Here is a 16542-nt window from a genome sequence, read left to right as displayed (position 1 = left end):
TCAATTTATTCACTTGTTTAATAATGACCTCCTCTGCACAAAAATGATTTAGGTCAGGTGCAAGTTTTCAGAATCCCTTTGTTATTGTTCCAATGCACTTTACAATAGGCAAGGCAAGGCAAGTCTATTTGTATAGCACATTTCAACAAAAAAAGCAATTCAAAGTGCTTTACATAGAAAAAATAAGGTACCCATACCTGCTAACATGCATGTTGATCTGCTTTAAGCAGCATTTTATTGTCAATAAGTGCAATATGAGGCAAACTTTGTCAAGCTGCCATGTTTTTGGGAATTTCCGTACTACTAAAGTGGATTAGCTATCTGATAAAGTGCATGCTGAGTAATGTGTTATCCTCATAACTTTAGGATTTATCCTAAGGTAATGATTCAAATGTCTGCAGAATCTGGTAGAAAATATGTCACATATTTTATGGACAATGAGGACAATGAAGTACAAGACATATTCAGCCAGATTTGGCTGAAAAAAGTTTAATTTCCAAAGTGAAGTGAATTTCTGCCAAACATTTACTTCCAAAATGATCCTAAACCAGAACCAGAAGGATTATCTGTCTGAGACACTGTTATTTACTGCTGCAACATAGAAAAAAATTAGCCTCAGTGATTCTTGAATGCTTTAAATCTGCACTGGATCACTCTGGTTCTTTTCCTGGGGGTCTTTTAAGTGCTGTGAAGCCATGTTGATTGGGATAGAACAGTGATCCAACCTGGAAACATTTGGGACATTTATCGTGATGTTAACTTTAATTTGTAGTCCCACTCCTTATATGTTGTTTGCACAGTGGGCCCGTTTGAATCAAATCATTTATTTTGTTAATCATTATCTGCGGGCTAGATTTAAACTTCAGTGGGAAAGCCTTTTGCCTCATTAGGCTCTTGACTGTTGGACCTGAAGGATAAATCCCTATGCAAGAGTTATGCAAAAGTTGCAGTTAAATGGCATGGTATGTGTGCATCTGTGCATGCACGTGTGTGTGTGTGTGTGGCTTTTAGGATGTGCTTTGTGACTCAAGCCTCCTCACCTTCTAGCACATACCTTCTACATGACTCTTGATGCTAGATCTCAAGCTGTGATTGTCTCATTTCAACGCCATTACTAAAACCATTTGTGTTTTGTCTCTTTGATGAGGACCTTGTCATGAACAATTTAACTCGGAGCCTTTCTTGTGGGATCCATATTTCATGTTTTCACTTACAAGTTGTAATGACTGGGAGTAATCATGCTGATGACATGTGCTCTGTCTGTGTTTGTTCTTTTTTTTTTGAGTAAAGTTTTTTTTTTATTATTTACAACAACAAGGTCACAGGAATGACATACAGATAGGAAGATAGGGGTGGATACAAGTTAACAACATGTAGAATATTGAAATAAAGAGATATTAACTGTAGAAGTGTGTGGAGAAGATGTGTGGTGAATCATTGTTGTAGGGAAACAGCTGTGGGGAGTGAGTTTGGGCATAAAAGTATTTGAATCATTAATGATATTTGTGGCAGCAGTAATAGCAGAAAAAACAAAGGGACGGTCGGTAAAAAATAAGTGGATGAATGAGTGAAACAAATGAGGGTAAAAGGAAATTTCAATAAATAATTATGTGACAATAATAATAAAAATGATGATAATGACAAAAAAAGGGCAAAAAGTTTATTTTTTTCTATTCTTCTTTAGCAGTTTCAAAGTAGTGTTTGTGTCTGTGTGAGCGTTTGCCAGAGTGTGTGCATGTGTATGGTCCTATTAATGTTTGTGTATGTATGTGAATGTACATGGATATTATTTGTTTGAGTTTGTTGTGGTACTAGTTCACCGGCAACTCAAGAGATTTAAGAAGTTTTGAATACTTTTCACTGAATTGGTCATTTTGTTTTTGGTCAATTGTTTTTGTTGTAGGGCTGAGTTTTGTTCCAGAGTTACCTGTTCTGTTAAAAGATTTAATCGCTGTGAGATGGTGAGTTGTTTTCTGTTTTTACAATTTAGTAAAATAGTTTCCTTGGGGATAGTTAGGGCTAAGAGGAGAGGTGTTGTGATTTGTTTTTGTGATGTGTCAAGTATGTCCAATTTCCTTATATGCACAGTGACGGAGATAGGGGGATGTTGCACCCAAAGAACAGTGATAGTTTAGTAGTTATTTCTTTCCAGAAGTGTTGTACTGATGAGCAGAGTGTATGGAAGTAGTTGTGTTAAGGGTACAGCAAGAGCATATGTCTGATCTGGTAAGTCCCATTATGTGCATCTTGTGTAATATGTATTCTGTGAATGACTTTGTATTGAATTAGTCTGAATTGGTGTTCATGGACATGTTGAAGGTATTTTTGCATATTTCAGTACAGAAGTCATTATTGGTGCTGATGTTAAGATCTTTATTGATATATATATGTTTATTTATTGGAAGAGGTATGGTGGAATCAGTGGAAGATAAAAGTTTGTATAATTTTGACAAAGGTTTGTTTGAGTGAGCAAACTTATTGATGTTGTCTAATAAGGGTGGTGGTTGAAGGTTATTATTGGATGTGTTGGTTGATTGTATGTTTTAATTGAGTGTATTGTAAGTATTGCCTCTCCCCAATACCCTGATTTTGCATTAACTGGTGGAAAGTAAGTAAAGTATTTTTTTCGAAGATGTGGTATAGATGCGTTATGCCTTTTTCCTTCCATTTGGTGCCTATCATGGGTGATTTGTGAACAAGAAAATCTGGGTTGTGCCAAATGGGTATAGGTGAGATAGGTGATATTGTGAAGTTTGTCATTTTATTGACTTTCCACCAGAATGACTGAGTTGTGGCTATTGTGGTGTTTTTAAAGCAGTTGTGCTTTTTAATAGTGTTGCTAGGGAGGGGTAGATCCTTGATTGCTATTTCTTGGCATCCCGTTTGTTCTATATCCAGCAATGAGTGATGATCCATTTGGTAATATCTTGTAGTCAGTTGGCTAGGTAAAAGTGCTGGAAGTTAGGTGCTTCAAGCCCCCCTTGAGGTTTTGATCTTTCTTGTCAGTTTTATTCTGGGTTTTTTTGTTTGTTTGTTATGTTTTGTTTGAATTTTGTTATGAATGTGTCTACTGTCTTAAACCATTTGACTGTGGGTTGGACTGGGATCATTGTAAATAGGTAATTGATATTTGGTAATATCATCATCTTTACAGAACAGATTCGGCTGTTAGATAGACAGTGGTAATGTCATCCAGTGTTTTGAGTCATCTTCTATTCTTCTAATGTTTTCAATAACGGAGAGAAGTTGAGATGGAATACTTCTGACAGTCTTGGGGATATTTTTATTCTTAGATATGTGATATTGCCTGTGATGAAGGAGAAGGGGGTTTCTGAGGTGTAATATTCCAACTTTGCTGAAACAGGTGGCAAAATAGTTGATTTGTTTCAAGTAGGCATTGATGATTTTGATAACTTCATTAAGTGATTTCTTTGGATTCTGTAGAAATTATAATATGTCATCTGCATAGAGACTGATTTTGTGTTACATTGTTTGTTGTGATGGTGGTGATGCTGTCATTTTGATGTATTGTCACAGCTAATGGTTCGATGAATAAGGAAAATAGTATCGGTGAGAGTGGACATCCTTGTCTGGTCCCTCTGCAGAGTGTGAAGTTTCGTGAAGTTAATTCATTTGTAGTGACTGTTGCCATGGTGTGCTGTAGAGAATTTTGATCCATTGAATGAATGATTTTCCAAGGCCAAACTTAGCTGAGCTTAGTTCCTGAACTAAAATTGAAATACTTTATTGCAAGATTTTTTTCTCATCATCATTCATCATCATCGTTTTCCAAAAACAACCATTAATCAGGAGCAACATCAGCCCCTGTTTGTTTGTGAACTGTGTTTGGCCTAGGCTAGCCTGCTAGCCTGTGCTAACCATCAAGCACAGCTTGTGAGTGCTTTTAAGCTCCTACAGCCCACTGACAGTTGGACAAATTTCTGGCTGGTATTTCCACTAACTGGAAGTGAGTTTTATGATCTCTCATTCCCACGCTCACTGCTCAAGACGTTTTAAGACTGCAATTCTAAAGTGGTCTGCTGAGCAGTTGAAGCCCATTATGTTTGTGAAATGGCCAAGTCAAGTGGGGAAGATTTTGTTACGATATCAATGGTTCATGAATTACTTGAGCAACAGAAAACTTATTTCAAAGACTTACTTGAGCAGCAAGAAAGGAGCTTTAAGTCATGTCTACATGTTTTTGTTGATTCTACAATTGCTTGCGTGGATAACCTTGTTCAGGATGTTGCAAACATGGTTAAGGATATGGAGTACCTAAAAACCACTTTTTCAGTTTTCTCACGCTGATCTGGATGACTTCAAAACCAGCAAAGTGAAAAGTACAGAGGAAATCAAAGTTATATCTGGGAGCCTCTCAAGTTACCAAACCTCTATGAATGTTTTGTCTGCAAAGCTGGACTACCTTGAAAACCAGTCTAGGAGAAGCAATGTGATTATTAATGGCATACCTGGTGCTAAAACTGAATCATGGTCCGACAGTGAGATCAAGGCAAAATAATTGTTTACTGACCACATCACATAGGAACATATGATCCCACAGGACACCCAAGATCAATAGTGCTAAAGCTACTCTGATTCAAGGATAAGGAGGAAATTTTGAAGCTAGCAAAGTATCTGAAGGGTACTAACTTCTTTATCAATCAAGATTTCTTCAAAAGCATCAAAGGCAGCAAGCTCAGGGCAGCAAGCAAAGGAACTGCTGCCCCAACTCAAAGCTGAACGACTGAGAGGAAAAATTGCCTAGTTGAAGTATGATAAGTTGACTGTTTACCCTCCTTGTCTTATCTAGAAATGTTCTGCTTTTTTATATTCATTTTATTTTGTAGTTGGCCCATATACACATTATGTGCATTAAGTGTTTTAATCAATGAATTCTCCCAAAATTAATGATAATGCTTTATTATACATTGGAAATGATATGTAAGGAATGTAAAATGTGCGCATTACTTGGTGATTTCAATATTCATTTTCTTAAAAGTGAAGGTTGACTCTCTTAATGTACTTTATTCAACCTACTTTATCTAACCTACCTTAATTCATAAACCTCATAAATCAGAATAACAAGTTCATCAGCTACACTTAATCAACATCTTAATCAATTGTCTGGACTTTTTTCTGTCTGTTAATCATTATTGAAAGCTAAAAAGAAATATTTTTCAGACAAATTAACCCAAGCATGTAAGAGATAAAGTCAACTCGGAGCCTCAATCAATTGTTAAATTGAATAAATAACCCTAACCCTCCAGCAGCAGTACCTGTTGTGGTGTTAAGGATGGATGGTACTCTTCATAACCCAAGATAGATAGCTAATGGTTTTAATGAGTTTTTTTGTATATGTTGGCTTCCCTCTGGCATCAAACATCAAAGACTGATGAGAGTTCATGTAGTTTAATTAAAGGTCAGTTTCCTTCACTCTGCAGTTTTGAGCCCCCCAGTGCTAAAGAAGTGTATGCTATAATTATGAATTTAAAACATTCTGTCAAAAGACATGATGGAGTTAGAAGCAGTTTCATTAAGGAAATTATTGATTATATTATTGATCCTCTAAACTGTATTTTTTGCTTGTCTTTTCAATCTGGTGTTATCCCATATGAATTTAAAATTGCCAAAGTTCTTCCACTTTATAAATCAGGTGATCCGTATAATTTTGACAATTATCATCCATCATCTATATCACCCTGTTTTTCAAAAATTCTAGAGAAAGTTGTTTATACAAGAATCTCAAAGGACTTGGTTAAAAACAACATCCTTTACAACCATCAGTATGGCTTTTGGAAGAAATACCCAACTGAACTAGCACTGTTGCAGCTTGTCAACAATATGTCTTCTGCTTTAGATGATGAAAAAAGGTGGTTGGTGTCTTTTTTGATTTGACCAAAGCATTTAATACAGTCAATCATAAAACTCTTATTTCCAAACTTAATAAATATGGTATGCAGGATGTTGCTCTCAAGTGGCTTATTAATTATTTAAATGATAGAGAACAATTTGTTTAAATACATCAATTGCAAGCAAAACCTTCCAAATACTTTTCACAATTTTTATATTTTATCATCAGACATTCAATCTCATTCAATTAGGCAAAAAAAATATTTCCATTTACCTTATTATCGTACATCAATTTCTTATCAAATTTAGAGGTTCACGGTTATGGAATTCATTGAATATGACACTGAAGTCGTTATCTTCTTTGCCAGCTTTTAGGTTAAAAAAATTTCCAATTCCAACTTGAACCTTATGGTAAGATGCCTCTGTTGGTTGGTACATAGCTACTTGTGTGTTTTGTGTAAATAGATATTGTTACATTTTGTTTCTTTGTTTTGTTTAGATTTTGATAAGTAACAATGCCTTTTTTTAATGAGGGAAGGACTCTGAATAAGCCTTTAAGGGTTTCTTCCTTTCCTGCACTGTAATTACTGTGATTCCTTTTTCTGTCAGCCTCACTGCATGATTTGATATCATAAGATTATTAGAGTTACTTTTTAAAAAATATGTTTTTATTGAAAACAGCTGAAGGTTCCGCAATAGCAACAAATGTCCTGGCTTACTGGCATTTTAGCAATTATAAACAGATATATGAATCATATATTATGTTTACGTAACTTTATTACAATTACAACATTACTTAGCACGGGTGCACTATTATAAAAAAATATGATTTTCAAAGTTGTATTTTTCAATGTAAGCATTTAACAATGCCTTGAATAGAGCATTGCTGCAGTTTAACATTACTGAAATGTTAGAATGTAATATATTTTAGTTTACACATGTGTAGCATAGTTACTATGAAATTTGATGTACTGTACAACAGGATATGGGGGCAGTGTAATGGAAACATTATAATGCCACAACTATGTTAGGTAAATGTTATTGTAACTTTCAACAGGATCTTTCTGTGATGTTATTGAGATGTATGAGATATTGAGATACTACATCATTATGATGTAGATTCAACAAGGAACAACCGTCAAGACAAGACTGCACCAGCATAACCATAGACCACATGATGTAAACCACAGATAAGCCTCAAAAACAGTCACGCAAAAAAAATGAAACAAACAACAGAGTTATGGAGTAATTTGTTGTGGACAGATAAGAAACCTGGACAGGTAGTGGAGATGAAAAAAATAGGGTTTGTAGAAACAAAGGGACAGCTCACGCTTACCTTACCCATCAAACATGATGGAGGTGATGTAGCTCGGCAAGAATGGCTGCGATTATGACAAAAATGAAAAATCATATATCTAAACATAAACTGAGGTTTTATGATTCTTACAGATTTTCTTTGTTATATGGGTGAAAATGCATCACTTGTATGTCTGTCCCTATCAATGGCAGCATTTTGTGGCAGATGTGTAACAGGAGCAAGAAATGAGTCTTACAAGAAATAACAATTAAAAATGTGTTATGTGAATGAGATACAAATACATAGTACATCTATATACTGAATCCCACTGGTACTTCATCGTGGTGGTGTTTGACATACTTCAGACTACATCAAATACATAAAAAAGGTCTGTCTCAAGACATTTATTTGTTTCCTCCCCTGACACTGTTTAGAGGTGTTTGAGGCCCACCTCCCCATTTGGAAACCTCTGGTATAACATATTACAAAGTAACACTACAAAAACTGTGGGGATATGTTAAGGTAATGAAAGGGGTTTGGGGAAAATCTCTATCTTTCACTAACTGTTAAACTGTTAAAGAAATCCGTTACACACTGACATGCTGTTATCATTTAAAGAATCAGTTTCAGTTCAACATTCAATTGAACATCTAGCAGTGCAGCCTGTTTCATCAGCATAAGAAGCCTTAGTCATGTTTTACCAACCAGGCTGCTGGGAGCACTTGAAGATATGTTGTGGATGTCCCTTACTAGGCATTGACCAGGCTTAGCCCCTCTGAGCCCCTTCAGTTCCGAGGGAGATTACCAACTGCGGGTGGCTTAGACCCACAGGCAGCCACTGACTGACTTATTTCACCACTTACGATTTGAACCTCTGATCCCACAGTCTGGTAAATGATTCCAAAAATATCAGATTTAAAGTATAAAGTATTTCATGCCTTTTAACCATCTATGTAGTCCATTTTTCCTTTTTTGTGTGTATAATTTGTTAGAAGAGCACAAATTTTTGGAAAGTTTCCCTGCCGTCACTTCTATTTGAGTGAGCTAACCATAGTCACAGAGCTCAGTTACCTTCTGACATTTGCCTTTGGCCATTTGAAATGGGGTGAATTCACCTCTGTGCCTGTGTCACTAAATCCTGCTCGGAGCCGCTCACTTGTTAACACCAGCCCTTAATCAGCAGCAGCTCAAAGGTGCCCCGGCCATTTAGACCCCAAGCCCGATGTCATAACACACCTTCATTTTCTCTTTCTTCTCTTTCAGACACTCCGTGAAGTGAACACTAGTGCAGACACGCGCCGCGGCCATTGATCAAACCTTAGCTTTCACTAATGCTCGGACTTCTCATTGGAACATTCTTCAACACAGCCGCCTCGTGTTTCTTTGGGTGCTCGGCTGCAGCGTGCTTGTCCTGTAATCCCCTAACCCAGCCCTGGGACCTGAAAGCCTGTAAGTGGTGTGAGGGGTTAAGGGAGGGAAAAGACAAGGGAAGCAGAGTTTGAGGATGGATTGGACAAACTATTTTAATCCCTGTAATGGAATTGGCATGTAAACTCATGAACCTAGAAGTAAACAGAAAGAAAATGGAGAGGGATGGATGTTGAATTGGTCTGAGCCTTTCTGGGGGAGCTGTGTTGAAACTCACATTTTGCCCCCTCCAACTGCTTGCAACTCCCCTTTCACCAGAACTAAGATAGGTCAAAGTCTTTTCCGGCCCTTCTGGTTCAACAGATATCACTGTTTAGATAAACATTATATGTTTCCTTCTACAAAGAATGTTTAGGTTTAAAGTTTGCAGGTTTTCTTGCAGTTTTGCTCTTGTTCTGTAATCAAAAATACATCTGTTTGGAAATGTTTTGGCTTGAATACCTAAGAGGGTACCAGCAGCCTAAGACATTTTAATGATAAGATAATGGGAATTGTGTTCAGAATAAAAAGTGGCCATGCCAAGCCATCATCTTATATCTTATATAACACTCTTGCTGGGGAATATCATCAGACCCATTAGAAAGAGAGATCATCAGTGACACTCCAGCATATGCGATTGAGGTTCAGTCTGCAAATGATGTGGAGTTGCTGGCTGCCAAGTGAGTGACAGGACTTTAATGTTCCTCCGTCTCCTTCTGTCATTGGTGCGAACCTGCCCCCTGCCAGATGTTATCAAAAGGAGCTGGTCAAGTGAGTGGTGGAGGGGGCCTTTTTTAGGCCTTTCTCTCCGTCTCTGAGGGTGCAGGGAGACACACTCGGGCTTCAACACTGTCCAGACACAGCCTGAGTGGGGCAACGCCTGATGCCGGGACTCTGGAGGTTACACCGGGAAACTTTGTCAATGGATTAAAAAGCTTTTTTATCACCATTTGGATTGGCACTTGAAGATACTCCTTTAATCTGAGAGGGGAATTGACTTTACCCACACTGCAGTCCCTAAGAGGCCGACCTAAGAGGCAGCCAAATAAATTCTCCAGTGGTGGCGCTGCTTAGTGATAGAGAACCTCATAAGTGTTATGTTCTGGAGCTTGAGAGAAAAATAGATTAGACTTGAATAGATGGAAATCGACCAGAATAGAACATAATTAAATAAAATGCAATGCAGTAGACTCGGATACAGTGCTCTGAGAGGTCCTGTGACCAGAGCCTCAAAATAGAATATCTGGAATTCCTTTTGAGACCAATCAAACTATGTAATAGTCTCAAAATCAGGTTATGAAGTTACTTTACAAAGTTGCTATTCAGCAACAAGCTGTTACCATATTTTACTTTCACTAGCCACAATAAAGGAAAGGTAGACGTTTTCCAAAATGTTCCTAATCCAATTTTCAGAAAGTCACAATCCCTCAAAGGTAAACATGCACCGCTTTAACTGACCCTGACTGAAAGCAGAAAGGCAAAGGTGTCAAAAATTATTGATACACAACAAACTGCACATCATCTATAGTTTTTAATTCGGTCTGTTGCAAAGTGTCTAACCTCATAAATCATCAGCAGACCAGGGACCAGCCACAGCCAACCCAAGAGACCACAGTGAAGTAAGACATCAACACAAGACTTTACAGAGGTGGAGTATGGTCAGAACCTCTGCCCTCATTTCCAAACCTACTACCCCTTTACATTACATTTTCACTGCATCTCTATTGCCCAAAGCTGTCTTAGCATTTTAGGCTATCAAGAAGCTCTTAAACGGCTGAGTGTCAACAGTGTATTTTCAAACCATGACATTTAATACAGCATGTAAATCACTCCAGGGACCTGTTATTCCTTCAAGAATGTAATTACATACTTTCAAATAAAACTTGAAAGGGCCCAACAAGTTTTAAAATGCAGTGTGTGCTCCCAAGACGGCAGGAAGGAATTCCAAGCAGTTGGAATATGCTAACATCCCTGTGTGGGCGAATCATGGGCGAAGAGAGGAGAGGAGTGTGTTGAAACAGAAAAAAGACAAAATCCTTGACTCATTAAAATGGCAATAATATCCTGAATTCAATGATAACACTGGTAATTTCCAACTTGAGACATACTTTCCAGTCAATTGACTGTTTGCTAAGCTCCATCCCCCTTAGTTACTGCTGCTACACCTGTTCTCTTGCTTTCTCATATGGCACATATGCAATTTAGAATGATAATGGTGGCATATTTAACAATCAAAATTCATTCTAGTTTTTGAAACAATTACTATTTGGCATCAGACAGATGTAAATAAAAGCAAGCTTCTCATTTTTAGCCAGAGAACTGATGCTGGCAGATTTCATAAGATGTAGTTAGCTAGCTAATTAAGCCAATGTTTGTTGTGTTCATTGGTTGAAAAAGCTGTCTATAGATGCATTTTTAATGTTTCCATGAGACTAGTTTTAAAACAAGAATCCTGTAAAAGGCGGTCTTAAATATGCACTTATACATGGATACATACATATTACATATCATACTAAAAGGGCTAAAGCTGAATGTCCCAGACAAAAAGTCAGCATCCAGCTGATGATCAGTATAGAAGTTATTATATATATATAATTATAAGTATGATAAGATTAAATGTATGAGACTGTTATTTTGTTCAACACTACCCTGTTTGGCCACTTAGCTTACAGTATGTTTTCAATTTTAACATTACAAGTGAAAGTTTTTAGGATGAGGACTAACCTATCGGCTATAAAAAAGACACCACCCTCTAAATTCTTTAAATGCAGAGTATGTCAACCCCTACACATCACCCTGCTTTGGCTGTGCCAATAAATGGTTGCTAAACTATGATTGGACAATCCCTGTTCAGGGAAGTGGTTAAGAGAGCAGTCAAGATCAACGTCAATAACAACAGAAATTTGGAATCCAAATCTGAGTGAGTTGAATCTGGGGGAAATGCTAAGAAAGTTTTATCAGACTGGATCAGCATGATGGCAAAGACTCAGCTAACCAGGTCAAGCTGGAATTAATTAATAAGAATGGCGCTTGTTTTGTCTGTTGTGTTCAGTTGACCTCAATTAAAACACTGTCAGCACCAGTTAATTAAATGGATACAACACAAATAAAACACGAATCTGATGATCAATTGTATATATATAGTTAGTGGACACCGTGGTCTTGCTTCATGAGTAATCTACAGATGCTGTGCAATCAACTCTCTGACTAATAATGTGCTTGACTAATATGTCAAAACACTAATAAAAGCAACATGAATTGATTTATTAGGAGAGACCGATTTGTTTATCAAACTCCAGCTTGGATATTTGTCAAAGTGAATTTGTTTGTAGTGTCAACAGTGCACAGCAGCTGGATGCAGAGTAGAGGGGAGACTTTTGTCACACTGCAGCTTACCAAAAAGTGTGCTTGTGACTTGACTTGAGGATGTCCAGTATGTATGTCTATCACTCCATGAGGCTAGTAAAAGTGATTTTAAATGGTTTTAATCAGTGCAATGGCATTTTATTGCATTCAAATCCAGTCACTGATTATTTGTTATGGTCTAGATCAAAACTTTTGAATTTATTATATGGCTCATGGATGTTAAATGACCATAAACTTACATATTTCCATAACAGAATTTTTTAAAGTTGGAGAAGAGTCTCCAACTTTTTGGTTGTCTTTTGCAGTCCTCATTAAATGTTCTGTAACACTATGAACTGAATTATACGGCTGCCAGAAATGACAAGTTTCCTTTCAGTGATACGGGTTATTCACCGGTTTAATCCAGTCTGAGTAAAGCTCCTGTGTTTGTGAGTATGTAAAGCTGTTCTAAACGAGGCTCAGTATCCGATGACTCACTCCTGACGTAATATTTCATGGTGCAGTCGGATGTTACTCTCAGGGGTATCTGGCCTGCTGCTTGGGATTTGGCACGGAGCAGTAGGTGGTCAGGCGATTAGGTCACTGCGCTGCTCAGAGATCCAGGAATGCTGTAACCCAGGTTTTGGGATCCGCCGTGCTTCTGATCTCTCTGTGGGAACCAATATGTTGCATGCTTGTGCCATGGAAAATGCACTTATGTTGGAGGAGAGTGGAGAGTAGCCTCCAGGTTCCACCCAGGACCACATAATTAAACTAGGAGGGAATTTTACACACTTTAAAGAGAGAAGAGAGAGAACCTCCACTTTGCTTTCGGGGCAGCAGCATGTAATTGCTTTTGCTGGAACGGTTGACGTTTTAGGAGTGGTCGGAATATCCTGGCAAAGCCGGTACCAACAAAGCTCTCGTGTTGGGAAGTATGAGCCTGTTGTGGTGGTTTTGGGAGGAAATTTTACAAATACAGTATGACCCTGATGGGACATGTACTCACTCAACTTCCATGTGTCAGGACGCATGTGTATAGATAGATACACACACATACGAAGGTTGTCACAAAAACTGAGGAACTCTTGAAGAAGCAGAAGACAGCCGTGTCAGAGTTTAAGGAGAAAAGGTACAAGTAGGAGGGGAGGACTACTGAAGAATTCCCTTTTGCAGGATATCCTATGATCTTTTTCTGGATGGCTGACTGAAAACTTAATTTCTAGCTGGGCTTGTAATTGTAGGTCATTTTGCTCTATGTGTGCAATTGCAGATTTGATAAACAAGGTCCTCTGGCAGCGCACTGTTTACTTTCGGGGCCTTGATTTGAGAGCTGAAGCTCAGGGGTGGGATACAGTTTACCCCACATACACTCACGCAGACACGCTAACACAACATACTGTATGTGCGAGCACACAGACGTGCACGCATACAGTAGACACCTCGGACCAGGATATTCAGTACCATGTTGTCCGAATGAAAGGTCATCCTGTTAGAGTACAAGGCTGGTGTCATTCTGCATTTTTCTTATTGTCAACAAATCCCATGAAAAGACAAAAAAAAACAAACAATGTGTTAGTCCATCTCTCAATATTTTCCAACTTCTGTACTGCACTTGTAGCTCTCAGCACCAAGCCATTCACTCTTACTAAAGATGTTAACACTTAAAACGGGTCACAAATATACTATCATTTTTAAAAATGGCAAAATACTTTCCCAAAACGGCCGGATGCTGTAGTGGTTGTATTGGAGTAACATGTCACCTAGTACAAAGATATGGCTCATTTATATGATTTTAATGCTTTTTTGGACAAAAACTATGTAACGGACATATGTTAGTCGGAACAATTCATTGTTGATTTTGGTCTTTTCATTGTATTTGTTTAAAGCATTGAAAATTGCCAGAACTATCCAATCAGTACTCATCTGAATCTGATTCATGAATGAATATGCACGCTCATTTGGATTCTCTATAGTTAAATTTATGGTCTGCACCTCTGGTGAGGTAGTGCAGATCCTAAATCAGATAGTTACGAGGCCGGATGTAACTGGAGTTGTTGACTGCTGGGAAGCTCTTAAAAGCACGCTTAGTCATATTACCTGTAATTCCACGTCAAATCAAGCTTCTTGGGGAGAGCCAGCCTCAGAGAAGAGCTGTAATGCCCACGCAATGGAATTCGGGAGTTTGTGTCATAAAAGCTGCTCCAATCTCTACAAACAAACACAGTTTCAACAAAAATAAAGCTAAGGGGAAAAGGAAAAATAGTCCGATTTATCCGCTATAGTTTCAGAGACATGGTTCGCTGGTAGATCCAGCTAACTGAAGCCACATTTTCTCCTCTCTTTACTTCACCACCGGTCCCCAGGGCCGGTTGACATGACACAAATTTTCCGCTGACAATAAAATAAATAAATAATTAAATAAACAAAGGGTTGGTGATTTTAAAATAAGTCAGGAGCATTAGACTGGTTTTGCTTTTTTTAAAAATTTTTTTTACTGCAATAGCATACTTGAGGGCTGCAGCTGGAGATCACACACACACACACACACACACACACACACAAACATAAGCAAAGACAGGGCCAGACCCTCAAGGGGCCTGCTGGGTTAAGGCACCAAATGACACTGCGAACAGTAAGTGTTTGGATTTTCTTTTCCAACATCTCAAAGTAAAAAACTCATGCACTAAAAGCCCCGCTCGCCATCGGAAAATCTAATTTATAATGACTGTGTCCCTTTATCATTCAGAAAAACAAATACTTCATTTCTGTGTTGACACATGCAAACATCGTATTCTATTCACAAAAAACCCCAAATAAGCTCTTATCCAAGTCATGGAACAAAAGCTTATTGGAAAGAAAGTTAAAAAAAAATACCACAGTTTTAGTGATATTAGCCAGGATAATGATGCATGTGTCCATGTTATTCCAGTTATTGTTGTGTTTTGTGGCTTGGCTCACTTTAAATTGTATCTGAGGGTTCATTTGAAATGTTTTGTTTATTTATATGTGTGGGGATATCCGGGAGCAGGATCTAAAAAAGATATGTATAAACATATTATTCAGAGTTTGATTTTTACCAGAACCCAACTATAGTCCAGAAAACAGCGCATGTGTGTAACCTTCTCCCTACACACACACATTTCCTTCACTCCCTCCATCCTCTTTGTTCATGTAACCAACACCTTCCATCCCAAGCCGCTTCCTCTCCTTGGGAGATGTAGGTGCGAAAAAACGGGAAGCCCGCTCCCTGCCGCAAGGGCCAGCCGGTCACCATGGCAACAGCTCAAACACGCCAGCGGTTGGTGTTGGGTTAACTGCCAAATTCGTTGCGTTACTCTGCCGGTTTCCCCTCCAGTACCTTACCCCCACCCACAGGGAGCCTGGGTCGCAGCAGGAGAGGGGAGGTGAGAACACCGAGGAGAGGGAGGAGGAGGGAGGAGAGAAAAAGAGGGCAACCCAGTGGCTTCCCATAGGTCTCCATTTCTCCTTGTGCTGCTTTGGGTAAAATCATACCACTGTTTTCTATGGCTTCTCTTTTCTCTACCAACAGTCTATCTGTTATTTATTAATGGGACAAGGGGACAAGAGCATGTGTAACCAAATTCACATACAAAGGCTCATGGCAAAAATGATCAAGGTTTTGCTGTGGTTAAGAGATTTGAGTCAGATCCATGTTGTCACAAACTTTGGGGCTGTCTTTGGGGCAGCATCGTCATTTATTTCGATGAGGTCACTGCGTGTCACATAGGGTCGTCTGGCAAAAGAGTGTGGGAGGCTATGCAGTAATGGATCATATTGAAACAGTTATGATCACGCTGATTACATGCTCTGCTGTGCTGGTAAAACTTCGTGGGAACTGTAGTTTTTTGTTGAACCTGGCTCAACTTTTGCTACAACGTACACACCCTCATCTGCATCGGACAATCAAATACACGCAAACGCACATTTGCAGTAGCAAGGCCGTGCCTGGATTTCAGTGAATACTCAGGAAGTAGTCCGAATCCCCTCCAGGAGAACCCACCCTAAAAAATATAGGACACCAACCAAACTTTTGTTTGTTTTTAAGTATTTTATTTTTGAATATTTTTTTAAAAATCACAAAATTTCATGTTTCATTTATTCGTTTAATCGTTCCATTATGTTTTCTGAAATCTTTATCACATTATGATCTAGAAGCCTTTTCTACACTGCCAGGTATTCCTGTAGGCTAGTGTATACTACATCCTTTTTATTTTATATGTTTTGTTTTTTTTCCCCAAAACAGTCAAATTTTAAGATAGGAGTTGTTGTTGTTACACGCTCTCTCATAGTATTATGAATCACTGTCCAGTGTTTCTGGCATCTGATAAGCCTTCCAGCTCATGGATGTATTAATCATTCCTGAATGTGTCTCATTTTCTCACTGCTAACTCTAGCAGAACACCCACATCTACTGTATACAACCTCTTGTGTGTGTTTTGTAATACTGTGCTATTTTCGGTCTGAAGGGTTTTTAGTATATATGTATCAATTTTTCTTGTAATTGTCTGCTTACACTTATTCATAAGATAAGATAAGATACTTTATTGTGTAATTTCCTCTGAACGCTATCCTGCAGCTCCACAGAAGAACAAATCATACTGCAGAGTAAAAGAAAAAAC

Source organism: Thunnus albacares, chromosome 15 (assembly GCF_914725855.1).
Source record: "Thunnus albacares chromosome 15, fThuAlb1.1, whole genome shotgun sequence".
Lineage (NCBI taxonomy): Eukaryota > Metazoa > Chordata > Actinopteri > Scombriformes > Scombridae > Thunnus > Thunnus albacares.
The sequence above is the reverse complement of the archived record's forward strand: the minus strand, read 5'-3'. Positions refer to the sequence as shown.